This window comes from Puma concolor, chromosome B1 (genome assembly GCF_028749965.1).
Source record: "Puma concolor isolate L17-30 chromosome B1, mPumCon1.1.hap2, whole genome shotgun sequence".
NCBI classification, from domain to species: domain Eukaryota; kingdom Metazoa; phylum Chordata; class Mammalia; order Carnivora; family Felidae; genus Puma; species Puma concolor.
Genome location: NC_141670.1, coordinates 100,776,431 through 100,803,895, shown reverse-complemented (window position 1 = coordinate 100,803,895; position 27,465 = coordinate 100,776,431).

The window sequence follows — 27,465 nt, the reverse complement described above, 5'->3', positions numbered from 1 at the left end:
TGATATTATTATATTACTACTACTAGTAGTAATAGTAATTATTATTATAGCAATTGTCAACTGGATGCTCAATTTGTGCCAAGTTCTGAACTGAGTCCTTTGTTTACATCAACTCATTTACTACCCCAGCACCGTCTGAGTGAGATCCTATTAGTGCTATTACAAAACTAAGTAAACTGAAGCACAGAGTTCAGCATTCCTCAGAAGCTTACACAATCAGTGTTAGAGCAGAGCCGTGCTTGACATCTGGTTCCAGAGCCCATTCTCTTAACTGTTAACTAGTGGGCACTCTGCCAGCCTGGGGGGCAGGTGGGGCAAGGGCTGCAATGGCCAGAAGAGCCTCTATCCATCTTAGATTTCAACCAGAGATCCCTAAGTCTGCCACACCCGACACATGGCTATGTGTAATGGGCAAAGTTTTAAGAGGTCAAGAAAAGTTGAGGAGAGTGCCTTGTAGACAGTTTCTGCTTTCGTTTTTGCTTTCATGACTGTAGACTTGGTTGCCCTTGGGCTCTGGGTTGGCCTTAGAACAATTGTGCAATAATCTTGTACCTAAGTTGGGAAAGACATGAATGGGAGCCGAAACTAAATATTTACAATTTTCCTCTAGGCCGTTTTCTAACTCTAATACTTTTGAAACTCCAGGACATTGACCTACTAATAGATTTTAAACGAATTTAGTGGCCTGCAACCAGCATTTAAAAAAAATAGAATAGAATTAAAAGTTTCAGAGTTCATTATAAATAGTAAAGATAAATACTTTTTTTTTTGAAACGTTTGTTTCAGGAGTGAGTGTGTGTGTGTGTGTGTGTGTGTGTGTGTGTGTGTGTCTTTCCTGGATTATAAAATGAAAGATATTTCTCGTTGTAGATAACATTCAGAAAAGTTTGGAAACTATCTGTTTATCATAAGGTAAAAAGGTGAAAATTAACCCACTGTGTTTTACAAGATGATCAGGAATGTTCTGTTTATACATCATGAGAGTTTAAATGTGAAACAATTATACCTTCTCCACCTAGATATAAATTCTTCCTTAAATGAAGTCATTTCAGTGATCTTCGCCAAGAGGAAACAAAACATTATTGTTCTCCTACCAAGTGGATCTGTAGGAAGATCTAAAAATGTCAATTTCCTTCTAATCTATTTACCTTTGAAGAGAGTTTATTGTTTGGGTATCTTCCTCTTTTAATTTTTGTTTCGTCAAGTTTTTGCTGTCATTTCTTCCCCCAAATGTACTAACAGAATGCACAACTTCCCCCAAACATCATCAGCCATCACATTTCTTGTACAATAGTAATTTTGCTAATTATTTATTTTAAAACAAGAAAACAATACACAGAAATAGCGAGAGTATTGGGAGTCCGGGATGATTTGTTTCTGAATATCTATTCCACTTACCAGCTATGTCACCTTGTGTCATTCTCTGAAGATCCCCAAGCCCATTTTCTTCATCCAGGAAAGGAAGTGTGTAACAACAACCCTCCCGTGGCCACCTTTACAACCCCCCATCTCTGCACCACTGCACTAGGGCCCTGGTGGCCTCCCGGCTTCCACCCTTGCCTCCTTCCCAGGCTGGCTCCACTCAAGGAACAGAGTGCGCTTTTAGAACCCTTTATCAGGTCGCGCCAATTTCCTATTCAAAACTCCAGTGAGCGTATTCGTGTATGATTTAGTTCGGGTTATGTGTCCCATCATCTCTGACTTGCTCGCCTTGACTCATTCCGTTCTAATAATTCTTGGCCCTCTTCACGTTCCTTTTTCATGTTCCGTGACTGCTTTGAGCTCATTCTCACTTTGGGGCCCCTCCACCTCCCCTCTCCGCATGTTCCATTTTCTTCCAGATATTTGCATAGCTCACTCCCTTGTGTCGTTTCTGTAGCTGGTAAAATGCTGCTTCCTTAAAATACATCACTGCTTCCTTCATCCTTTATTCCATACTTGCTTTAATTTCTTCTTAGCACTTACCGCCAACGTTATGTCACATAATTGTTTGTTTATTGGTCTGTTGTTTCTCCTCTCTCATTACAATATAAATTTCACGAGGACAGGGATTTTGTCTTATTTACTGCTTTGTGCATAACTGCCAAGTCTTGCCTTTTACATTACAAGTGTTAAATAGTTGTTAAATAAATATTTTAAAAAATTCAGTCCCTTAAAAGACTGATATGTCGAGTAAATAATAATTGATAAAAGTATCTGTCATGATGCTTGGCATAAAATCAGCATTTAATAAATGACAATTATTTTTGTCGTTAAAGCTAAATTTTATTTTCCCATGTACTGTGTAGGTATCACCAGGATGAAGCGTATGAGATATATTTTTTTCTGTATCAGGATGCTGTGATGATTAATTTTATGTATCAACTTGTCTGGGAATTGGTGCTCAGATATTTGGTCAAACATTGTTTTTAGATGTTTTTGTGAGGGCGTTTTGGATGAGATTTGCATTTAAATGGATAAACTTTGAGTAAAGCAGATTGCCATCATAATGTGGGTGGATTTCATCTACTCAGTTGAAAGCCTGAGACCAAAAGGATAACATCCACTGAACAAAAGAGAATTCCCCAGCAGGTTGCCTTTGGACTTCAGCTGCAACTTTGGCTCTTCCTAGTCCTACAACAGACTGCCTTTGGACTCAAACTGCGACTCTTCCCTGAGTCTCCAGCCGGCCTGCTTCCCGCATCAGATTCTGGATTCACCAAAAGTACACAAGTACATCTGCCAATTTCTTAAAATAAATCCCCTTCTGTATATACACACATATCCTATTGGTTCTGTTTTTCTGGAGAACCTTGGCTTCCAGCTGCAAGTACACTTCACCGTCTAGTGTCTCCTATGTCTATTATCATCAGAAGTAACACCGTGGGGATTTGTTTTCTCATAATGCAATGTATTGCCTGGCAGCTCAGGAATGGCAGGGCTGTGGATTAGCCTTTCTGCCAGTCTTGATTTTCCCTGCCAGTGACAGTTTGGCAGCGCACTTCCAAACAATTGGATCCTCACACAACCACATTAAAGGTAGGGAGATGCGAATGGTGCTTCGAACAGTTTTTGCTTTTGTCAAGGAGGAAGATCTTTGTCAGGACCCTCCCCGGTTCCTTCTTTTAATGTCTTATTGCCTTGAATGTATTCACATTTCTATATCTTATCTGCAAGGGAAGCCGGGAAATGCTACGATAGCAAGAAAGAGTGGTGGGAAAAGAGCTGTTGGTAGGCAGCTATAGCACTGGCCATGTGTGAAAAGAAAATACATCACAGCACAATGAAAAAAGTGTAGGATTGATTCTACATGAGTCAGACTTGGGATACAAGATTTGATTGGTGCATAGCCACAAATTTGATGGTTTATGCAAGAGAGATTCATTGTCTCATAATTTATGTGGATCAGAAGTGTGAGCACAGCTTAGCCAGTCTCCCCTACTTAGGTTTCAGTAGGCTGAAGTCAAGGTGTGTACCAGGGCTGCAAGCTCATCCTCAGTGCAAGGTCCTATTCCGAGCTCCTGAGATTTTGGCAGAACTCGTGTGTGTGTGTGTGTGTGTGTGTGTGTGTGTGTGTGTGTGTGTCTGTGTGTGTGTGTGTGTGTGTGTGTGTGTGTGTGTGTGTTGTGGTTGTGGTTGTTAAGACTGAAGTTCCCTGTCACATGGCCCCGTCCACACATGGCATTGGCCTCTTGAAGGCTGACAAGAGTGCACCCGTTGCTGTTGCTGCATCTTCCAGCGTCTTACTTCTAGACCCTCTTTAAAGGCCTCTCCTGGGGCGCCTGGGTGGCGCAGTCGGTTAAGCGTCCGACTTCAGCCAGGTCACGATCTCGCGGTCCGGGAGTTCGAGCCCCGCGTCGGGCTCTGGGCTGATGGCTCAGAGCCTGGAGCCTGTTTCCGATTCTGTGTCTCCCTCTCTCTCTGCTCCTCCCCCGTTCATGCTCTGTCTCTCTCTGTCCCAAAAATAAATAAACGTTGAAAAAAAATTAAAAAAAAAATAAATAAATAAAGGCCTCTCCTGATTGGGTCCGGGGTTATCTCCCTTATAATTAACTTAAAGTCAACTGATTGGGCCTTTAGTTATGTCTGTCCAATTTTTTCACCTTTGCTATATAACGTAGGAAAATCACAGGAGTGACTTACTGTCACCTTTTCCACATTCCTTTGGTTAAAAACCAGTTGTAGAGCCCTCTCTCACTTAAGAAGAAGATGGGATTCTTCTTAAGATGTGGATCCATGGAGGTCATCTCAGAATTATCCCCACTGGACCAGGCTTCACACTTCAGTTCCACTGCTTATATCTGTATAACCTTTACGTAGTTACTTCCCCAAGGTTCATATTTTTCACACATAAAATGGGGTCAATTAACTAAAGGGATTGCTTAAGCATTAACTGCTACAAGTATTCAAATACGTTGGGGGGAGTGAGGGTGGGGCTGACAGTTGCAACCCTCTAATTATGTGGGTGGTTCCCTTGGCACCCAGCCCCCATCCTTAGAGGTTTTCCAAAAGTCACCTCATTAACATAAACACTAGTGTGGTTAAAGGGGGCCTGTTATGAACAACAAAAAGACACTCATTTCACCTTTGTGTTCTGGAGCTATTTCAGGAATTGGAAAGGAAACTAAATATTATAACAAAAGATGCCTTCATACTTCTTATATAGAAAATTACAAGGGTTATAGATAAGAGTTATGTGCCAGGAATAGTAGAAGACCAAATATATATTTCCGATTATAAATCATGACATAAATGCATAGCTTAGTAGTTGGCATGTGGAATGCAAATGTTACTCTCCTGTCTAACCATCTACAGAGTTGTTAAATAAGATGAAATATGTAGAATGCTCAACTCAGTATCTGGTCTAGAGAAACAATACAATAAATGTCAATTTACTCTCCCTTTCATTTTTACATGATGCCATTTTAGAGACATGCTGCCTTTTCTTATGAAAAAGAAAAAATGAGTTGTAGTATATTTCTGAGCCAGTTATCTAATTTTTATGAGGTTTATAATCCTAATTGTATCATAAAAAATCCACATTAATCTGTTTGATCTTCTGATACTATTTAAATTGAAAAGTTTTTTATTGTAAGATTTCTTTAAAAACTACAAAATTGTCTGCATTTTTATAGCAAGTGCTTCATTCTATATGATAATATTTCTGAATGTTTTCAATGCTTAAAAATATTTTGCTAAACAATTTGGAAAGAAAATACTATTATAAATATGAATTATTTCAAATGTTTAGTTACTTTTTAAAAAATGTACCTACTTGCAAAAAAATTAACATAGCTCACAGAAAGAATAAATGGTAAAAACATTTTTTGAAAAAAATTGAAAAAGGAAAATCAGAGACTATTTATTTAGAGAAAAAAATGACATAAATGCCCCACAAAAGTTGTTACTGAGAGAGAATACAATTTTTAATTCTGTGTTTCTTAGCAATTAAAGGGAGGTGAGGAGCAATGAGTCAGATCATTAATATTCTCTTAATAGTCTTATAAAAAGAAATATATATATATATATATATATATATATATATATATATATATATTTAAACTCTTCTAGGATGGAGAATTTTTTTTTTTATGAAATTTATTGTCAAATTGGTTTCCATACAACACCCAGTGCTCATCCCAAAAGGTGCCCTCCTCAATACCCATCACCCACCCTCCCCTCCCTCCCACCCCCATCAACCCTCAGTTTGTTCTCAGTTTTTAACAGTCTCTTATGTTTTGGCTCTCTCCCACTCTAACCTCTTTTTTTTTTTTTTTTTCCTTCCCTTCCCCCATGGGTTTCTGTTAAGTTTCTTAGGATCCACATAAGAGTGAAACCATATGGTATCTGTCTTTCTCTGTATGGCTTATTTCACTTAGCATCACACTCTCCAGTTCCATCCACGTTGCTACAAAAGGGCATATTTCATTCTTTCTCATTGCCACGTAGTATTCCATTGTGTACATAAACCACAATTTCTTTATCCACTCATCAGTTGATGGACATTTAGGCTCTTTCCATAATTTGGCTATTGTTGAGAGTGCTGCTATGAACATTGGGGTACAAGTGCCCCTATGCATCAGTACTCCTGTGTCCCTTGGATAAATTCCTAGCAGTGCTATTGCTGGGTCATAGGGTAGGTCTATTTTTAATTTTCTGAGGAACCTCCACACTGCTTTCCAGAGCGGCTGCACCAATTTGCATTCCCACCAACAGTGCAAGAGGGTTCCCGTTTCTCCACATCCTCTCCAGCATCTATAGTCTCCTGATTTGTTCATTTTGGCCACTCTGACTGGCGTGAGGTGATATCTGAGTGTGGTTTTGATTTGTATTTCCCTGATAAGGAGCGACGTTGAACATCTTTTCATGTGCCTGTTGGCCATCCGGATGTCTTCTTTAGAGAAGTGTCTTTTCATGTTTTCTGCCCATTTCTTCACTGGGTTATTTGTTTTTCGGGTGTGGAGTTTGGTGAGCTCTTTATAGATTTTGGATACTAGCCCTTTGTGCGATATGTCATTTGCAAATATCTTTTCCCATTCCGTTGGTTGCCTTTTAGTTTTGTTGGTTGTTTCCTTTGCTGTGCAGAAGGTTTTTATCTTCATAAGGTCCCAGTAATTCACTTTTGCTTTTAATTCCCTTGCCTTTGGGGATGTGTCGAGTAAGAGATTGCTACGGCTGAGGTCAGAGAGGTCTTTTCCTGCTTTCTCCTCTAAGGTTTTGATAGTTTCCTGTCTCACATTCAGGTCCTTGATCCATTTTGAGTTTATTTTTGTGAATGGTGTGAGAAAGTGGTCTAGTTTCAACCTTCTGCATGTTGCTGTCCAGTTCTCCCAGCACCATTTGTTAAAGAGACTGTCTTTTTTCCATTGGATGTTCTTTCCTGCTTTGTCAAAGATGAGTTGGCCATACGTTTGTGGGTCTAGTTCTGGGGTTTCTATTCTATTCCATTGGTCTATGTGTCTGTTTTTGTGCCAATACCATGCTGTCTTGATGATGACAGCTTTGTAGTAGAGGCTAAAGTCTGGGATTGTGATGCCTCCTGCTTTGGTCTTCTTCTTCAAAATTACTTTGGCTATTCGGGGCCTTTTGTGGTTCCATATGAATTTTAGGATTGCTTGTTCTAGTTTCGAGAAGAATGCTGGTGCAATTTTGATTGGGATTGCATTGAATGTGTAGATAGCTTTGGGTAGTATTGACATTTTGATAATATTTATTCTTCCAATCCATGAGCAGGGAATGTCTTTCCATTTCTTTAAATCTTCTTCAATTACCTTCATAAGCTTTCTATAGTTTTCAGCATACAGATCCTTTACATCTTTGGTTAGATTTATTCCTAGGTATTTTATGCTTCTTGGTGCAATTGTGAATGGGATCAGTTTCTTTATTTGTCTTTCTGTTGCTTGTTAGTGTATAAGAATGCAACTGATTTCTGTACATTGATTTTGTATCCTGCAACTTTGCTGAATTCATGGATCAGTTCTAGCAGACTTTTGGTGGAGTCTATCGGATTTTCCATGTATAATATCATGTCATCTGCAAAGAGCGAAAGCTTGACTTCATCTTTGCCAATTTTGACACTTTTGATTTCCTTTTGTTGTCTGATTGCTGTTGTTAGAACTTCCAGCACTATGTTAAACAACAGCGGTGAGAGTGGGCATCCCTGTCGTGTTCCTGATCTCAGGGAAAAAGCTCTCAGTTTTTCCCCGTTGAGGATGATGTTAGCTGTGGGCTTTTCATAAATGGCTTTTATGATGTTTAAGTATGTTCCTTCTATCCCGACTTTCTCGAGGGTTTTTATTAAGAAAGGGTGCTGGATTTTGTCAAATGTTTTTTCTGCATCGATTGACAGGATCATATGGTTCTTCTCCTTTTTTTTGTTAATGTGATGTATCACGTTGATTGATTTGCAAATGTTGAACGAGCCCTGCATCCCAGGAATGAATCCCACTTGATCATGGTGAATAATTCTTTTTATATGCCGTTGAATTCGATTTGCTAGTATCTTATTGAGAATTTTGGCATCCATATTCATCAGGGATATTGGCCTGTAGTTCTCTTTTTTTACTGGGTCTCTGTCTGGTTTAGGAATCAAAGTAATACTGGCTTCATAGAATGAGTCTGGAAGTTTTCCTTCCCTTTCTATTTCTTGGAATAGCTTGAGAAGGATAGGCATTATCTCTGCTTTAAACGTCTGGTAGAACTCCCCTGGGAAGCCATCTGGTCCTGGACTCTTATTTGTTGGGAGATTTTTGATAACCGATTCAGTTTCTTCGCTGGTTATGGGTCTGTTCAAGCTTTCTATTTCCTCCTGATTGAGTTTTGGAAGAGTGTGGGTGTTCAGGAATTTGTCCATTTCTTCCAGGTTGTCCAATTTGTTGGCATATAATTTTTCATAGTATTCCCTGATAATTGTTTGTATCTCTGAGGGATTGGTTGTAATAATTCCATTTTCATTCATGATTTTATCTATTTGGGTCATCTCCCTTTTCTTTTTGAGAAGCCTGGCTAGAGGTTTGTCAATTTTGTTTATTTTTTCAAAAAACCAATTCTTGGTTTCGTTGATCTGCTCTACAGTTTTTTTAGATTCTATATTGTTTATTTCTGCTCTGATCTTTATTATTTCTCTTCTTCTGCTGGGTTTAGGCTGCCTTTGCTGTTCTGCTTCTATTTCCTTTAGGTGTGCTGTTAGATTTTGTATTTGGGATTTTTCTTGTTTCTTGAGATAGGCCTGGCTTTCAATGTATTTTCCTCTCAGGACTGCCTTCGCTGCGTCCCAAAGCATTTGGATTGTTGTATTTTCATTTTCGTTTGTTTCCATATATTTTTTAATTTCTTCTCTAATTGCCTGGTTGACCCACTCATTCGTTAGTAGGGTGTTCTTTAACCTCCATGCTTTTGGAGGTTTTCCAGACTTTTTCCTGTGGTTGATTTCAAGCTTCATAGCATTGTGGTCTGAAAGTATGCATGTTATAATTTCAATTCTTGTAAACTTATGAAGGGCTGTTTTGTGACCCAGTATATGATCTATCTTGGAGAATGTTCCATGTGCACTCGAGAAGAAAGTATATTCTGTTGCTTTGGGATGCAGAGTTCTAAATATATCTGTCAAGTCCATCTGATCCAATGTTTCATTCAGGGCCCTTGTTTCTTTATTGACCATGTGTCTAGATGATCTATCCATTTCTGTAAGAGGGGTGTTAAAGTCCCCTACAATTACCACATTCTTATCAATAAGGTTGCTTATGTTTATGAGTAATTGTTTTATATATTTGGAGGCTCTGGTATTCGGCGCATAGACATTTATAATTGTTAGCTCTTCCTGTTGGATAGACCCTGTGATTATTATATAATGCCCTTCTTCATCTCTTGTTACAGCCTTTAATTTAAAGTCTAGTTTGTCTGATATAAGGATGGCTACTCCAGCTTTCTTTTGGCTTCCAGTAGCATGATAAATAGTTCTCCATGCCCTCACTCTCAATCTAAAGGTGTCCTCAGATCTAAAATGAGTCTCTTGTAGACAGCAAATAGATGGGTCTTGTTTTTTCATCCATTCTGATACCCTATGTCTTTTGGTTGGCGCATTTAATCCATTTACATTCAGTGTTATTATAGAAAGATATGGGTTTAGAGTCATTGTGATGTCTGTATATTTTATGCTTGTAGTGATGTCTCTTGTACTTTGTCTCACAGGATCCCCCTTAGGATCTCTTGTAGGGCTGGTTTAGTGGTGACAAATTCCTTCAGTTTTTGTTTGTTTGGGAAGACCTTTATCTCTCCTTCTATTCTAAATGACAGACTTGCTGGATAAAGGATTCTCGGCTGCATATTTTCCTGTTTAGCACACTGAAAATATCGTGCCAATTCTTTCTGGCCTGCCAAGTTTCAAAAGAGAGATCAGTCACGAGTCTTATAGGTCTCCCTTTATATGTGAGGGCACGTTTATCCCTTGCTGTTTTCAGAATTTTCTCTTTATCCTTGTATTTTGCCAGTTTCACTATGATATGTCGTGCAGAAGATCAATTCAAGTTACGTCTGAAGGGAGTTCTCTGTGCCTCTTGGATTTCAATGCCTTTTTCCTTCCCCAGTTCAGGGAAGTTCTCAGCTATTATTTCTTCAAGTACCCCTTCAGCACCTTTCCCTCTCTCTTCCTCCTCTGGGATACCAATTATGCGTAGATTATTTCTTTTTAGTGTATCACTTAGTTCTCTAATTTTCCGCTCATACTCCTGGATTTTTTTATCTCTCTTTTTCTCAGCTTCCTCTTTTTCCATAACTTTATCTTCTAGTTCACCTATTCTCTCCTCTGCCTCTTCAATCCGAGCTGTCGTCGTTTCCATTTTGTTTTGCATTTCGTTTAAAGCGCTTTTCAGCTCCCCGTGACTGTTCCTTAGTTCCTTGATCTCTGTAGCAAGAGATTCTCTGCTGTCCTCTATACTGTTTTCAAGCCCAGCGATTAATTTTATGACTATTATTCTAAATTCACTTTCTGTTATATTATTTAAATCCTTTTTGATCAGCTCATTAGCTGTTGTTATTTCCTGGAGATTCTTCTGAGGGATTTCTTCCGTTTGGTCATTTTGGATAGTCCCTGGAGTGGTGCGGACCTGCAGGGCACCCCCTGTGCTGTGGTGTATAACTGGAGTTGGTGGGCGGGGCCACTGTCCGACCTGATGTCTGCCCCCAGCCCACCGCTGGGGCCACAGTCAGACTGGTGTGTGCCTTCTCTTCCCCTCTCCTAGGGGCGGGATTCACTGTGGGGTGGCGTGGCCCGTCTGGGCCACTTGCACACTGCCAGGCTTGTGATGCTGGGGATCTGGCGTCTTAGCTGGGGTGGGTAGGCAAGGTGCACGGGGGCAGGAGGGGCAGGCTTAGCTCACTTCTCCTTAGGTGATCCACTTCAGGAGGGGCCCTGTGGCAGCGGGAGGGAGTCAGATCCGCTGCCGGTGGTTTGGCTCCGCAGAAGCACAGAGTTGGGTGTTCCCTGGCAGGAACTGGTTCCCTAGGATTTTGGCTGGGGGATGGGCGGGGGAGATGGCGCTGGCGAGCGCCTTTGTTCCCCACCAAACTGAGCTCTGTCGTCCGGGGGCTCAGCAGCTCTCCCTCCCTTTGTCCTCCAGCCTTCCTGCTTTCCGAGCAGAGCTGTTAACTTATGACCTCCCAGAAGCTAAGTCGCGCTTGCTGTCGGAACACAGTCCGTCAGGACCCTCCGCTTTTGCCAGCCAGACTCGGGGGCTCTGCTTGGCTGGCGAACCGCCCCTCCGCCCCGGCTCCCTCCCGCCTCGCCGCCCTTCCTACCCTCTTCCTTGGGCCTCTTGTCTGCGCTTGGCTCCAGAGACTCCGTTCTGCTAATCCTCTGGTGGTTTTCTGGGTTATTTAGGTAGGTGTAGGTGGAATCTAAGTGATCAGCAGGATGCGCGGTGAGCCCAGCATCCTCCTACGCCGCCATCTTCTTCCCCTCCCAATAGGATGGAGAATTAATTATTTTTTCAGGTTAGTATGCCTCTGGCCTGACCTAGTGTCTTGACTTTCAGGCCCAAAATACATGTTTATTGAACTGAACTGAGCTGCCACCACAACTATATTTCATTTGACAATTAACAGAGAAAGCTATTGTGTTGGTACTGATATAAAGGACATCAATAAATGTGACAGGTAAGATATTTTGATGTAGATTTGAGAAAATGCAAAAATGTTTTTCATAGAGTAGTTTCTCATGTATAGTATATAGAATTTCACCTTGAGAAAGCCATTTCTTTAAGGAGCTAAGCATGGTCTTCGAAATTTTTACTCAAATATAGTATTTTAATTGAATACTTATTTATGGTTAGAATTGATTAAAGCATTGAAGATTTAAATGTTTTAGATCTGGCCCTTGCATTCTAGGAATTTACAAGGCAACTAATTTGGGATTGGCTTCTCTGATATGAGAAGCTATGATATGTTGACATTCTCGAGAAGTTTGACTAAGGATGAGGGAATATAGTTTGTATCTGTTATTTTGTTAACCAAACCTAATACATATTTCAACCTGACTAAAAGTGCTTTCAAATTCTGCACAGAAAGGTATGCCTGTAAGTGAATCCAAAATTGCCCACAAAGAAATGAAACTGCTTGAATTCTTGATTTTGATCCCAAGGTCTGTTCCATAGAAAAAAGAGAAGTTGGCCTAGCTAAAACAGCAGGTGTTGTCACCTGGCCATTCCAATCATTAAAGATCCTCAGTATGGCTCCCAAAGTGATTTGCTTTTGAATATCATATAGTAATGATCTTACCAAAATAAGTTAGTAGGAGCATATACACCCACACTTGACTTCATTTACTGGATTAGTGTTACTGTTGGTACTTGAAATTTGGAGACTATACAGCCAAAGTCAGTAATTTTTGGGGCACCTGGGTGGCTCAGTTGGTTGAGCGGCTGACTTCGGCTCAGGTCATGATCTCACAGTCCGTGAGTTCAAGCCCCACGTCGGGCTCTGTGCTGACAGCTCGGAGCCTGGAGCCTATTTCAGATTCTGTGTCTCCCTCTCTCTGACCCTCCCCCGTTCATGCTCTGTCTCTCTCTGTCTCAAAAATAAATAAACGTTAAAAAAATTAAAAAAAAAATCATATCAAAGTCAGTAATTTTTGTTGCTGTCCCTTTTCCAGCAAATCGTCAACAGATTTGACTTCTCCTGAAGGATTATTGGATTCTAATAGTAAACTATTGTCAACAGCATTGAAAAAATAAGTGGGCATGTGTGGTAGACAAATTCTAAATAGCTTCCTAAGATTATTGGTGTTTCTATACCTTCTCCTAGTTACTCAGTGAACACTAAGCAGGTACTGCTATGAACTGATTTTGTAGATATAATTTAGGTCTCAAATCAGCTGATATTATTCTAGGGAGATCATTCATGTAGGCCTGATCTAATCACATGAGGTCTTTAAAATCGGGAAGTTTTCTCTCGCTGGTTGCGCTAGAAAAAGTCAGACACATTTTAGCTGGCCTAGAAGATAAAGCAAGCATCCAGGTTGCGATGGGCATCCTGCAAGAAACCGGAAGAGGCATCTAGGAGAAGGGAGTGGTCCATGGCCAATAGCTAAAGGAAAAATATATGGCCTTCATTTCTACAACCACAAAGTAATGTGCGAGGAGATCTAGAACTTCAGATGACAGCCATAGCCCCCACCAACATCTTGATTTTAGCCTGGTGACACCCTGAGCAGAGAATCCATCCACGGTGTTCTAGATTCTGACTTACAGAAACTGTGAGGTAATGAATTTGTGCTGTTTCATGCTGGTAAGTGTGTAGTCACGTGTTACACAGCATGCCTTTTAATACAAACTCATAAAACATGGGTATAATTAATCTAACAAAGAATCAAATTATTAGCTACATTAAGAGGGGATAATAAGTTTCAGCTACTTTACAGTTTTTAGAATTTGTGCCTAAAACGTACAAGGTAGTTTCTTCCAATTTTAGCTCTGTGCATTGGACTTTAATCCCTTATGAGGGAATGCACAGAGATAGAAAAACATGGAACATATTTAAAGTTCACCAAGTGGTCTCCTTAAGTTGTTATGGAGGTATTTGAAAGATAGTGGTTGTAAGCAATAATGGAAATTAAAAAAAAAAAACAGTTTATGACCATGTCAGAGATGAGCAACAATGCAGTTTGTACATTACTCAGTGTGATGTAAGCCACTGAACATTTTTGTGTTGTTGGGGAGGCTGGTTAGAGTGGGCAGCAGGAAGATTACTCCTCTATCAGTGTTAGGCTGAGACTGGGAGTGGACCATGAAGATGTTGTAATAGAACATGTCACATATTGTGCCATGAGGCTTTATAAAGATAATAGAATGGATATTTGGTTTTGTGTTCTAACTTTGTAGTTTCAAGCCTGGATGTGACCGTGGTGATTGTAGTGCCATTGACAAAAGTATGTAAATCACATTGTAACAAGTTTTAGGGTGAAGATGATAAATTTAGTCTGGATACATAAAATTTGAGATACTGGAAGAGCATCCAAGTGATAAGACAGACAATCAGTGGAAAATGGACAAAGATTCCAATGGTAGATGGTTGTTGCAGAAATAGATCTGCTGGAGTTTTCGGGCTATAAGATTATGGCAGGTGCCCTTTCCAGGGAAAGAACGTAAAAAGTGGGGGAGATAAAAACACATGAGTGAGAAAATGTTACATTCAGAAGCCAGAAAGTCCAGAGGGAAAAAAAATTGCAAATTCTCTAAATCTTATAAAGCAATGTGAGAACAGGTATCATGACTGGGGGACAAGAGTTTTTAAGGAAGATAGTGGTAAATTATTCTACCAATCCTAGGGGGTACAGTGTGGTGAATAATGATAAAAGACATTTGAATCTGGCAACTAGAATGTGGATAGTGAATGAAAAAATGTCAGTAAAATAATGAGAGAACAAAATGTGCCTAGAGCTAGAAGGTATTTAGTGCATATAAACTTTCTATAAATGTGAAGTTGAAGGGAAAGAAAGATGTTAACCAGAAGGGTCATTTATTCGTTCATCTATTTTTCTGCCAATAAATCCCATGAATAGTGCTGGGCATAAGTCTGATATAAGAATAGAACCAATTTACATATATATTATGTATTATGTATATATATATATTACGTATATATTATATATTATATGTGTATATGTATATGTATATATAAAATGGTTAAATCGCTATTTCTGGTGGGCTTCTTGTCAAGTTGCAATTCAGTGCATCCTCTTCAATATTACACATACATAAACACACACATATATATACATACATATTATGCATATGTATATGATATTATGTGTATATATATAATTAACAAGCCTACATATGATATTTGATCTAGTAATTTGATTTTTGAAATATTCAATTAAATTATGTTTCAATATTTTTCCTGAAGACTCAGAATACTTGGCAAATATCAATTCATTAACCCTTGCTGTGATTTCTTCAAAAAATGGTAATTTATTTTCATTAGTAATAATTTTACTCCGTGTAGAAATAGGCTTAACCTCATGCCTACCTCTTCTATTTTTATGAAATCAGTAAATGAATACATTTTTTAAAAATCCCTAGCATATTCTATTTCCATTTAAATAGTTAAAATCCTAGATATTTTGTTTTTAATCAAATCAAAGTTATAACCAGCCCAGATTGCACTGCAGAAGCATTTAAATGATTGACAATAATCAGGGTAAACTCTAAATGGTTTAAAGGACAGACACTCATATTCAAGTTCTCTTTAATATATTCACATAAATCAAATAAATTTCCATTTTCCCTAACAGAATAGGAAGCTCTTTCTGATGCTGTGTTTGAAGAAAGACTATTCATAGTGTCAATGAGTGAAGACTGCACTCATTGAGGAGTATCTATAGAGAGAGAACGAGAAACATCCTTCTGCTAAATATAGCACAAAAACTGTATTCAGGAGACAATTTTTTAGGTTCATAATATAGTACAACAAAAAATGATGGCTGAAAGCTTAAGAATCTTGAGGAAAAAATAGGGCATTGTACGTAAAGGTTAATTCCAGGCCAAAATGGTGATTTTTAGAATTCTAAATCTTGATGATATAACAAATGTCTATGATCAGAAAACCTTACAACTTATTACTGTTCTGAAGTAACTCTGCTGAGACAGACTTCCATTTCTTAGCAATGCAGGGTAGAATCTTGCATTTAATCCCAGAACTCATCAGCCCATTAGTGTCAGGATTCATATCCCCAAGCATGCTTGCGAAACAAGCGGAGCTCTGTACAACGTGCACTATGGCAGCTCCTATGGGTATCCCATCATTTGTCCTCAGGTTGCTTTATGCTTTATAATAGGTATTTAGACTACTAGTGACACATCCCCTTCCACCCTACTGAGAAACTCTGTAGGCTGTCCCATGTTCTCTTTATTTTCCAAGATGATATCCAGAAATTTATATCAGTGCTATGGTATTCACTGGGAAGGTTGTAATTATGTAAACTTTCAAAAGGAGTCTAGTGGTTTTTCAGTACCAATGTATAAAAATTCCTTTTGAAATCTAAACCTTTAAAATGCCCTCATAGATGAGTACTTGTATTTCTAGTATACAATGAATGTACTTGACTGCAGACATTCATATGTTCATATGGACTCAGGAATCCCTTATAATAACTCATGGTCCCTGAGATTTAAAACCTCAAAGATCAAAAATCATCAACCTAATCTAGCCTTCTCATTTTGTGTCTATAAAAACTGAGGCTTAGAGAGGTTTGGTAACTTATCCAGCTAACTCTTTGGGCTAGAACCTATGTCTCTTTGACTCCTAGCAATGTGCCAACACTGCTGTTAACACACTACATTCTCTCTTTCATGATGGAGTCAAAAAGTGTAATGTGCTGTCAAGGACCACCAGGAATATACCTGGAGTCAAGGAAGTTTCTATAGCAGGAGAGAAAGAACGTCACAGGGACTGAGGAATGTCATGGTCAGAGGCAGTAGGAAGGCATTTATTATGGATGGGAGTTATGCTGCAGATTCTAAAGTGGGGATTCAAAGATAGCTTTGGTAAATTTTATCTAGAAGGGGGGAGGATACCAAAGTGCAGTAACAGTTATCTTTGATAAAGAAGCAGTAATCACTTATGTTAGTGAGAAGAAGGGTATGTTTAGTTAGTCTTGTGGTTACAGAGTCTTTCTCTCTATCTTTTTTTTTTTTTTTTTTTTTTTGCCTCTGTCTTATGTCAGACATGTTCCCTGAATGGCATTATCTCTGTCTTGTTCCATCATAGTTACAGCATACACTGTTTGGTCATTGTTTATGTTGTTTATATCCTGCGATCATGTTTATATTCAGTTGGGAACATCATGGTTTAGCTGTCAGCTTCCAGAGCCGTTTTTCATTTTCTCAGTCATATATGAGACAGACTATGCAGATTCAGAAAGCATATTTGAACCCTCAGATGAAGTTGTAAAAAAGAAACATTGTAGTTCAATACAGAACAAATTTTGGCACCTGAAGATGAAGTGAATTGTCTCTCAAAACTGCATTTCCGGCTACTGAACTTATCTGCAAATCAAGATCTTTTGGTAAGAGGAAGACTAGCATAAATGTGATCTCCAGCGTCAAGATTTTATGCTTCTGGATAGAACCCTACAAAGCTAGTTGCCATAATCATAAAGATGTAAGGCTCAGTTAGAAGAGACAGACATGGCTGAAAGAATGTTTAACATGTTGTAAGTCAGACATTACCTTTCATTTCACACTTCCCAGGTAAATTATTTTGCCTTCTTTGGGCTTACACTGTAGCTCAGATATTGGCATTAAGTCACATCTGATTTTGTCTCTCACTGTCTTACACTCCACATTTCATGAAAAGGAGATCTTTGTATCAGCAGCACATCTACTGAAGTTAGAAGAATACACAGAATGTTATCAGGGTCCCTTGCACAAGGAAAAAATGTACTTTCATTAAAAAATTAACTTCCTTGAACATCTCCATCCCTTTCTACTTTCCATGCATTTGCTTAAGGTAGTTTCTTACCTTCTCCCAGCTCTACTTGTTGAATTACCAGCCATCCACCAAGGTCTAACTTAAGAATTCAAATGTAACCCCCTGAATGCAGCCTCCATTGATTCTACCCCCTAGATTGTTATGCATGGCCCAAAATTAAGGCCCAATATCATGTGCTGGCTTAACATCTGGTGACATCCAAAGAGCCTCAAATGGCTTAACTACAAGTTTCCCTCCACACTCTGCTTCTGCAGATAAGGTCCTCTAGCCAAACAACCTTTCTTATCGGTGCTACCAGGCATAGTCCCTGCTTATTCCTGAGTAGCTGGTTTCAGTTACCTGCCAGCTCATGGGATTATTCAAACAAGCCAATCACATCCTCCCATGGGAACCATGGAGCATCTTGCCCTCTTGATACTTTAAAGCTTGCCTCCCACAGCTCCTTATTGTTTGCTGTCCCTGAGTATCACTCCTGTATGACCCATTCTGTTGTGCAGTCTCCTCCTCCCCGAGTCTGTGAGTATATGTGACTAATCGATGGCTATCTATCTTATCTGTAGGGGTTATGTGTTTGGCCATCTCCATAACCCTAGGGTGGGAATCCCTCCCTTACCAACAGGGTGAAGAGAAGGCAATTAACACGTGCAATCTCCACTGTCCCTAAAGCAAGCATGGATATTTACCCATTGCTTCTCTTTAACATTTTTTATGACCCAGTACTAACTGTTTATCGTATTGTGGCTTAAATTATAATTATAATTTTACAATTGTGACTCCTTACTGAAATGTGGACTGAGATCTGAGTCTTGATCAGCTTTGTATTTTCTCTAGGGCCCACCATGTCATCTTACAGATAGTAATGATTTTAATTCACATTACAGGAGTACATTTTTGCACCCTTTCTAATTTTAGATCTATTTGTACCTAGTTTTTCATCATGAGAAACATTTTTCTTTGTATGATTGAAAAAGTTTTCACTGTGAAAAAGTAGAAGCACATTAGAGAGAGATCTTTCACTGGATCAGCCCTGAGGCTGGCAATAAAGCCGTGATGGAGAGCTGCCTCAGCAAATGTCATTAGTTCTGTGTCCAGAAATATTGATGTTAAGTTACTTGTCCCTTATTTCCCCTGCCAACCCTACTGGGATGGCACATTTCTTATTAAGTTTCCTTCTTTATTTTAATGCTACTGGATACCATACACCACTGATAAGGCCAAGAGTGTAATTAACAGTCATGTCATTGTTAGAAATGGAACTGTTTTTGTAAGTTTAGGCCATCCCCCAAAATTGTGGTTTGGGTGTTGGTAGTTTTGCTTTGGTGGGAAAGAGTAATTTAGATGCACACATAGCTAGGAGATCAGGCTTTTAAGCAGAGAAATCCTGAGAAGAAATTCAAGCTTTTTGGACATCATGACAAATTTTATAGGACAAAAGGAAAGTAATAATTAATGTAATAATCTAGAATAGAAGGAATTCAGGCCTGTGGTGAGATGAGATTAAAAAATAAAGTTGTCCCTCAAAGTGTCTAGCCAACATTGACTTAGAATTTCCTAGCAACTTTAGTTTATTCTGCTTTTTTCCCCCGATTACTGGTGTTCATATATTTCCTCACTATACCTGTTGAATTTAAAAATGTTAATGGTGTTATATGGTGTTCTTTAAACATTTCATGCATGTATGCATTGCTTCCTCAATAATAGTGGAAAGTTGAGGACATCACTAATATTTCTTTTCCATTCTTATAATACTTAGAATAATATGAATAGGAACCTCATAAATTCTTACTGTGTTTAGAAAGGTAATATGGATTTGGAGGCGTTCGAAAAATGTGTCTCTTCTATGATAGAGGAAACAGGCTTAGAGACTTTGACCACTGTGTTATATGTGGTGAAATCCAGAATAAACCCAAGCCAGGCTGACTTAATCATGTTCTCCTCAAGAGACTAATGGTAGACTTTACTATCTTCATATTAGACTATTCTTAAGCTAAGTCAGTATTGTCTTTTCTTCCAAAAGATATGATAATGATTTTTACATTGGCAATTTAGGTAGATGAAAGTTTGGGTTACCTTTTATTAAGACAATGAGAGAGTTAGGTCTGAAAAAAATTCATAGGCTATTTTAGTTTATTGTTTAACATAAAAAAAAGTTGTAATCACAGACATATGATAATTACACAGCCAGGCCATGAAAGAATTCAGGTTTTAGAAGTTAAAGATTCTCCAAAATAGAGCCTATGAAGAAGTCACAAAATCTTTTCACTTGTTTGAAGTTCTAGTTTTCTGCACGACAACTATTTCTTACAGGTCACATTGGCTATGTGAGAATGGAAGGAAGAAAGATATACACAGTTGACCCTTGAACAAAAATGGGTTTGAACTGTACAAGTCCACTTATATGCAGATTGTTTTTCAATAAATACAGTATGGTATTATAAGTGTATTTTTTCTATAACATTTTCTTTTCTCTAGCTTACTTTATTATAAGAATGCAGTATATAATACATATAACATACAAAATATATGTTAATTGAATATTTATATTATTGGTAAGGCTTTTGGTCAACAGCAGGCTTTTAGTAGTAAGTTTTAAAGGAGTCAAAAGTTGTACATTAATTTTTGACTACTCAGGGGTTTAGTGCCCCTAATCCCTGCATTGTTGAAGGGTCAACTGTAAATACACACACACACACACACACACACACACACACATATACTTTCTCTCCCTCTCTCTTATATATACATATTTATAATGTATATATTTATGTATACAATATATGTACATATAGTAATGATGTATATATGTATATACATGTGTGTGTGTTTATATATATATACACATATATATACATGTACATATATATGTATATATATGTGTGTGTGTGTATATATATATATATATATATATATATATGTCACATTTGCTATGTCAAATACAGGATTCAGAGCTTGACATTCCAGAAACATGTTGAATTGAATTACAATGAATTAAATGTGAACTCTGATCAAATGTGAGCTCTAACTAGGGGTATTGCATATTTCCCAAAAGAATTCTATTATCTACCTATAGTTTTCACCTTCCAAATTATAGCCATACATTTTCAAAATATAAACTTATACCCTCTAGCAAACCAGAAGTTTTTGTTTGTTTGTTTGTTAGAAAACGACATATTGAACACTTTTAAGAGTCCTCACATTTTAGTGATTCCAGTTGACTTCTGAAATAACATATACACCTTCTGGCACAACATTTAATGTATTTGTGCACATTAGTTCACCTATTATAAAACAAGAGCTGGTGTATACCTGCCATGTAAGGCTATTTTCAAATTTGACTCATTTAATTTAACATTTAAAGATTTTAGGAGGAAGGATAGCAGTTTTGTGTATAAATTACTATCATCAGTATTTTCAGGTTTTAATTGGACTTGCAAAAGAAAAAATCTTTCCTGCCTTGTCTTGCTCTGTAATCTTAAGTATTCTTTAGTTCCAAAAAAGAAGAGACAATAAAAATAGGAAACTGGCATCACTGAGAAGAGAAAAACACTTCTATGCATTCCAGTTTCTCTTACTTCTTCTGCCAGATAAGTCACGTGCCCGTGTGACTCATGTCATTGGAGGCAGGTGTGTGTCCATCCACACGTTTAAAACCACACAGCAAATGGAGAAAATGGAGCATACCAACAAACTACACAGAACCTTGGGGAAAGAAAAATGCCCAGCAAGGAAGCTTACTTCACTCTCTTTGGATGTCCATCCAGTCAGACTTCTCAGCATGTTGAATTAAGTCACAAAATCCCGTTTTTAAGATTGAGACTTGTAAAGAAAGCCAAGTAAACTAAAATCCCCGATGGACGTTTTATTCAATGGCCTCTTATAAATGCCTATCATTTTGCACTTTTTAAAAAATATACACAAAAGCTAGGTTTGGTTCAGTATTATTTTGCTAACTGACCTGGAGTCTATTTCTGACCACTATAATAAGCCAGTTTCATAAAGGTGTAAAATATGTCACATTATATGTGACATATGAGCTCTTGATATCCTCACATCCTATACTTTGGAACTTTCCTCCTTTCTGAGAGAGATGAATTGTATTATAACTGTTTCAGGACTCTTAAAAAGCGCTTGACTTGCACATAAAGAAACCAAAAGAACCCTGCATTTTTATTTTTTTTCAGAGCTCACCAGCTTTGCTAATAACTGCACCATCCATCTAACTCTTTGAGCACTTAGTGCATTGTTAAGTTTTCATTCTACTTTCCATATGGCACTGTCACTTTGGTGCCATATGAAGGATGCGTCAGATGTTTTGAGTGGGAAGCTTTTGAACAGTTAGAATGAATTATTGACATTTATGTTTCTGTTTATTATTAGTCTTTTAGTATAATTTGGCTTCTACTGCTTTTCTATTTGTATATTAGAACTCTTTATTTACATCTCTTTTCCTTTTTGTTGCTTTTGATGCCCTATGTCAATCAATGGGTTTTTAGAGCAGATCTGCAGCTAATTAGTCAATTAACTAAATATTTTGAATATTATACACATGATTGTAAGATAACTAATGAACAGTCTTAAGGAGAGAAGAGAAATTGAAGACATAATAGGAGAGACCATGATTTTCTTTAAGTGGAAACTATTGTAAGAATGAGTGGATCATCTGTGTAACCTGTGAGCCGTACCCTCCACAAGGCTATTAGGAACGATGAGAAGTTTTAATTTCTGTGGTATGTGTATATGTTCTCTGGTAAAGTCTTAAACTGCTCATTCTAGATGAATGTCTACCTTTCTCTGTTTTGCAGAGCCATAACCACATGCAAACCTTACTGCAATTATGCATTCTTAACTTTTCATGTTACCATGCATTTTGAAATTAGTTTGACAGTAATCTTATTGAAATTATCTATAAATTCGATCTTCTCTTAAAAATGTTGTTTTACTCCTGCTGACATTTGGAAAGATCTTTCACCATCAGTATTTTTGTGCCAACACAGCAGCTTGGCTATTAGTTTGCTGGTCATTACCAGCTTCGTTTCAACAACTGACTTTGGAGACTTTGTCATTATATTGTGCTTTATGTTAGCTGTACGCTCATTTATTGGAACTTAAAAGTGTTGAAATATTAGTTTTCTTATCAATGATGGTAGGAGAAAAAAGATAATAACCAACAGTAGTCCAATAGACCTGTAATTTGGGTCTGGAGCTAATGAATTCCAATTATTAATAAATTCTAATTTGACACAAAGAGTATGAAAATTTGGTTCATAATTTTATATACTAATTTGGGATGTAAACAAGTAAGTTGCCCTGAAACTGAAACCCCTTAAGGACAATGCTGAATTTACAAAGTGAGTCTACATAAGTAAACTGAAATAGTTCATGAACTTCAGTGAACCCTGGTTTTAAAGACCCCATGTTTAATCTCAATTTTGCAAAGGAAATGAAAATAGAATAAAGCCTCAAACTACGCATTGTCATATAATTATTATAAATATGTAAGGCGAAAAAACATCTTTTGTCTGGAAAGCATTTTCTAATTGGCCAGTTTTTATAAAGCATAAGCATTAAACTTTGTGGTGGCATTGGCAATACAAGAGAAAGCTCATCTGTTGTGGCCAGAAGTTTACTAATGTCTTTGCTTTTGGTCTTGACCTCTTTGATAGTGTGTCATTATCCTATACTCAGGGCTGGTTTCACTTACTCAGGCCAAAGGTCTAAATATGAAAGTTATGTCTCAGAGTAGAGGAAGCCAGATATCATGGCGTTTATATTCATGTCTCGACTGCCAAAAGAAACCCAGATTTGCTTCCTACCAGAAGCAGTCAATTTCATGGAAGGTGAAAAGGATGAAAAACAATATGAGGGAGAGAAACATGAGATGGCAAGACCTACCCTAAGTAGAAGACCCATGTAAGCCATGCCTAGATTTCTGAGACACAAAACTGCACGATAATAACATGCCTTGTTTAAAACTGCTAAATTTGTGGTAATTTGTTGCACAACACTAGATAGCTAAACATATTCCTTACATAAAATATGTGATCAGATTACTTCTAAGCAAAAAAAAGCTTATTAATGACATTATTTTCCCCAGGACGAAGACAAAACTCTCAGCAATACCTTTGGCTTGCTGACCCTTGCCTAGATTTCTATGAATGCTGAACTTCTTTTAGCTTAGTGAATAAAACATCCTCCTTCTGCTCGCCCAATCTCGGCACATATTCTTCTTTATACTTATTCTCCTCTGGCTGCTTCTCTTTCCCTAATATCTTCCCTTTTTTTGTTAGTTAAATTCTTATTCATAAATTTAAATTCCAGTTTAAATATGACATTTCTGGCAAGTTTTTTCTGACCTAGGCAGTTGGAGACATCCTCTCTTATTTTTTTCTATCCTAATACTTTCCATACATCATTATAATTGCTGGTTTAATTGTCTATTCTTCTCACTAGAGTCAATGAACCATGAGCGAAAAGATCATGTCTATCTTGCTCATAAGTATATCTTCAGCATCTGACCCAGAGTTGAAGCTCATTAGTTGCCTGTTTCATGAATAAATGAATGGCTTACTATAAGATAGAGACTAAATTTGCCAAAATAGAAACTAAATTTGCCAATAATTAGAACCACAAAGCACTGTGTTGGCAGGGAGTCACAGGATCTCTTATATTGTGCGTCCTAAGATGACACCTAAGGCTCAGAGCAGTTTCCCATTCTCCACTTTATTTCCGTGAAGTCTCAGCTGGCTTTTATCCTTCCCTATAAAGTTTCTTTGGTGTTCTCCCCACTGACACAGTCTCCATTTCCATCACAGAGTCAAGTCCATACATCATTTTCTTTTTATTTTATTTTATTATTTTTTTAAACGTTTATTTATTTTTGAGACAGAGAGAGACAGAGCATGAACAGGGGAAGGGCAGAGAGAGAGGGAGACACAGAATCGGAAACAGGCTCCAGGCTCCGAGCCATCAGCCCAGAGCCCGACGCGGGGCTCGAACTCACGGACCGCGAGATCGTGACCTGAGCTGAAGTCGGACGCTCAACCAACTGAGCCACCCAGGCGCCCCCATCATTTTCTTTTTAAAAGGCAACTAGCAACAGTAACACAAGTTAGAAAGTGGCAAAATTTAGGTGGTCTAATGTACATAGTTCAAGTAGTCATAATCCATGATTAAACTTTACTAATTCCCTTTTGAATTATAATTGGAACTTCTAGAAGTTCCCTTTCTAGTCTCCTGTGCACTTCTAACTTTTGAGTCCATTCCTAGGGACAAGACTCAATAAAATATTCATCATTAAATACTGACTTCGAAGAGAAGGATGACCTGATTCATACTTTTTTCCTCTTTCCAATAGGAAATTAAGATGGATCAATAAGTGTGTTTTTATCTGCATGAGTAATTTGCAGCTCTGAAGATCTCCATTTACCCAGAACAATCCTTTTGAATCATTTTTCTTGAACATTTCCTGGAATTACTGCTAAAAACTATTGTAAATGACCTATCTAATCAGAATTGTTTAGAATGCTTTGAATAAACCATGATTTTGGTTATAATATCTCAATGATATGGTGATGATGGATTAATATTAAAGAATACAGAAATTAACTAGCACAATTAGGGATAGAAATATGAAGTCAAGTTTGTGATTCTTCTTCTAGTAGTTAGAAATTAGAGGGCAATTGAATTAGTAAAGTGGTTAATTCACATTAAGAAACAATAATGACACTCCTCTATATATTGTAGGGGAAAATTAATATTCTTTGTTATTTATGCGGAATGAACGATTTTTCCATTATGTAATTAACTGATGGTATTACAAACTGTTCGGGTCTGAAAAGGACATGTTAAGCCAGTATTAAATAAAAACCTCATTACAAAGAATTCTCTTTCCTACATTTCATCCCTGTAATATTTAAAAAAAAAAATCTAAAGTGTCAAGGGTTTCAAACTGCAAAATAAATAAAAATTACGTATCTTGTTTTTATGGCTGTCATTGTTTTATTGATGACATTTTTGAATGCTATTTTTCTTTTTGACACTTACCAACATCTGATAACCTAGCCAGTAAGATATTGTGTTTCCTTCTTTCCTGCTTCGGTAGTTAAATATAGAGATGCATATTTTATCTTGCCTTTAATATGAAGGGCCTTTTGTGCCATGATTTATTTTATATATATATAGAAGAGTCTTAACCAGACCACGAGGATTACATTTTTAAATAACAAAGGGATCAGTGTGAGTACCTCTAGTTTTCTACTTTGGAAATAAAACCATGTGAGTCAGACTGCTTAAATCACATGTTAATTTAAAAATATCGTGTCCCAGTAATGGATATCAAATAACTTATTGACTTATTTTCAACATTATTTTCCAGAGTAATCAAACATCCTCAATTGCGATTTATAGGAGATATGTTTAATATTAATTACTACTATTATAATCTGTATAGAGTACTTGAACGTCCATTACCTAGCATCAAAGAAAAAAAAAAAAACTTACAAGAGTAAAATACATTTTAGACTGTTATAATTTTATTTCTAAACAAGATTTCAAATAATATATTATTTTTATATATCTATTGAGCACACATTTTATACCAGATACTGCTACATATTGCAGATTCCAAGTCAAGCACTGATGGAGTTTATAATCTAGAGAAGTAGTAACAGAACTCTGATGCAAGAGTTCTTGAGCAGAATAAACTATGAGTTGAATAAACTATGCCTACAGAAGAGAAGGAATGAATCTCGCTATCACAATTTAGGAAGTTGCATCGAATCAGTGCTGTCTGAGCTTTCATTGTGCCTTAAGAAAAGGTAGAGGGGCTTCAATAGATAACTGAAAGCACAGTGATAATTCTAGGTAGTGAGAAAGACTGAGGCAAAGGCATAAATGTGGAAAATGCTATAGACTGATGGGTTTTATTAGCTAGTTGACACACAAGTTCTCTGCTGTGTGTTCTGTAGTGACAATTAAATGAGTACTTTATTTTTTTTAATGTTGATTATTTTTGAGAGAGACAGAAACAGAATGAGAGTGTGGGAGGGGCAGAGAGAGAGGAAGACACAGAATCCAAAGCAGGCTCCAGGCTCTGAGCTGTCAGCACGGAGCCTGACACGGGGTTCGAACTCATGAACCGTGAGATCATGACCTGAGTGGAAGTCGGACGCTCACCTGACTGAGCCACCCAGGCGCCCCTAAATGAGTACTTTAAATATAATGAACAAAGTCTTATCCCCAAGCATTAATGGAAAAGCCCACGTTGGGAGCCTGATCTAGGATTCCCTGAGATTTAATTGAAAGAAGTTCATGCTTTCCACATGATAAGATATATTTGTTTCTATCTAAGATGCATACTTAGGCACAGTTATACAAATATTAGTAAAAATGCAATCACATGTGGACTGATGGGGCTTTTAGAAGTCAATAATTTGGAACTCAAACCCCAATTCTGAATTCACATCCCAAATCTTTAACAGGTTGAGAGTAACACCAAGGCCTAATAACCATAAGTTGGTTGTTATTGCCAAATCAAAATGTGTGCCAACTGAACAGCTGTTTTGAAATCTTTTACTTTAGAGATCCCAAAGGGGCCTTTCTCACCCCTTATATAGCTGAGTTAAAGGATACCCTAACTGATATTTATGCTGTTGATTCCCTTGTAAATTTGCATAGTAAATACAAATAAATGCTTACTGTTTTTTGACTTTACCATGGTGAAAAAGCAATCCCCATTCAGTAGAAACCATACTTTGAATTTTGAATTTTGATCATTTCCAGGGCTAGCAATATGTGGTAGGATGCTCTCTTGCACTGCTGGGCAGAAGCAGCAGCTGGAGCTCCTTGTCATCTACGTGACCACCGAGATAAGCAACCCATACACGTACAACCATTCTGTACCCATACAACCATTGTGTTTCTGACTTTCAGTACACTTTCAATAAATTACGTGAGAGGAGCACCTGGGTCGCTCAGTCAGTTAAGCGTTTGACTCTTGGT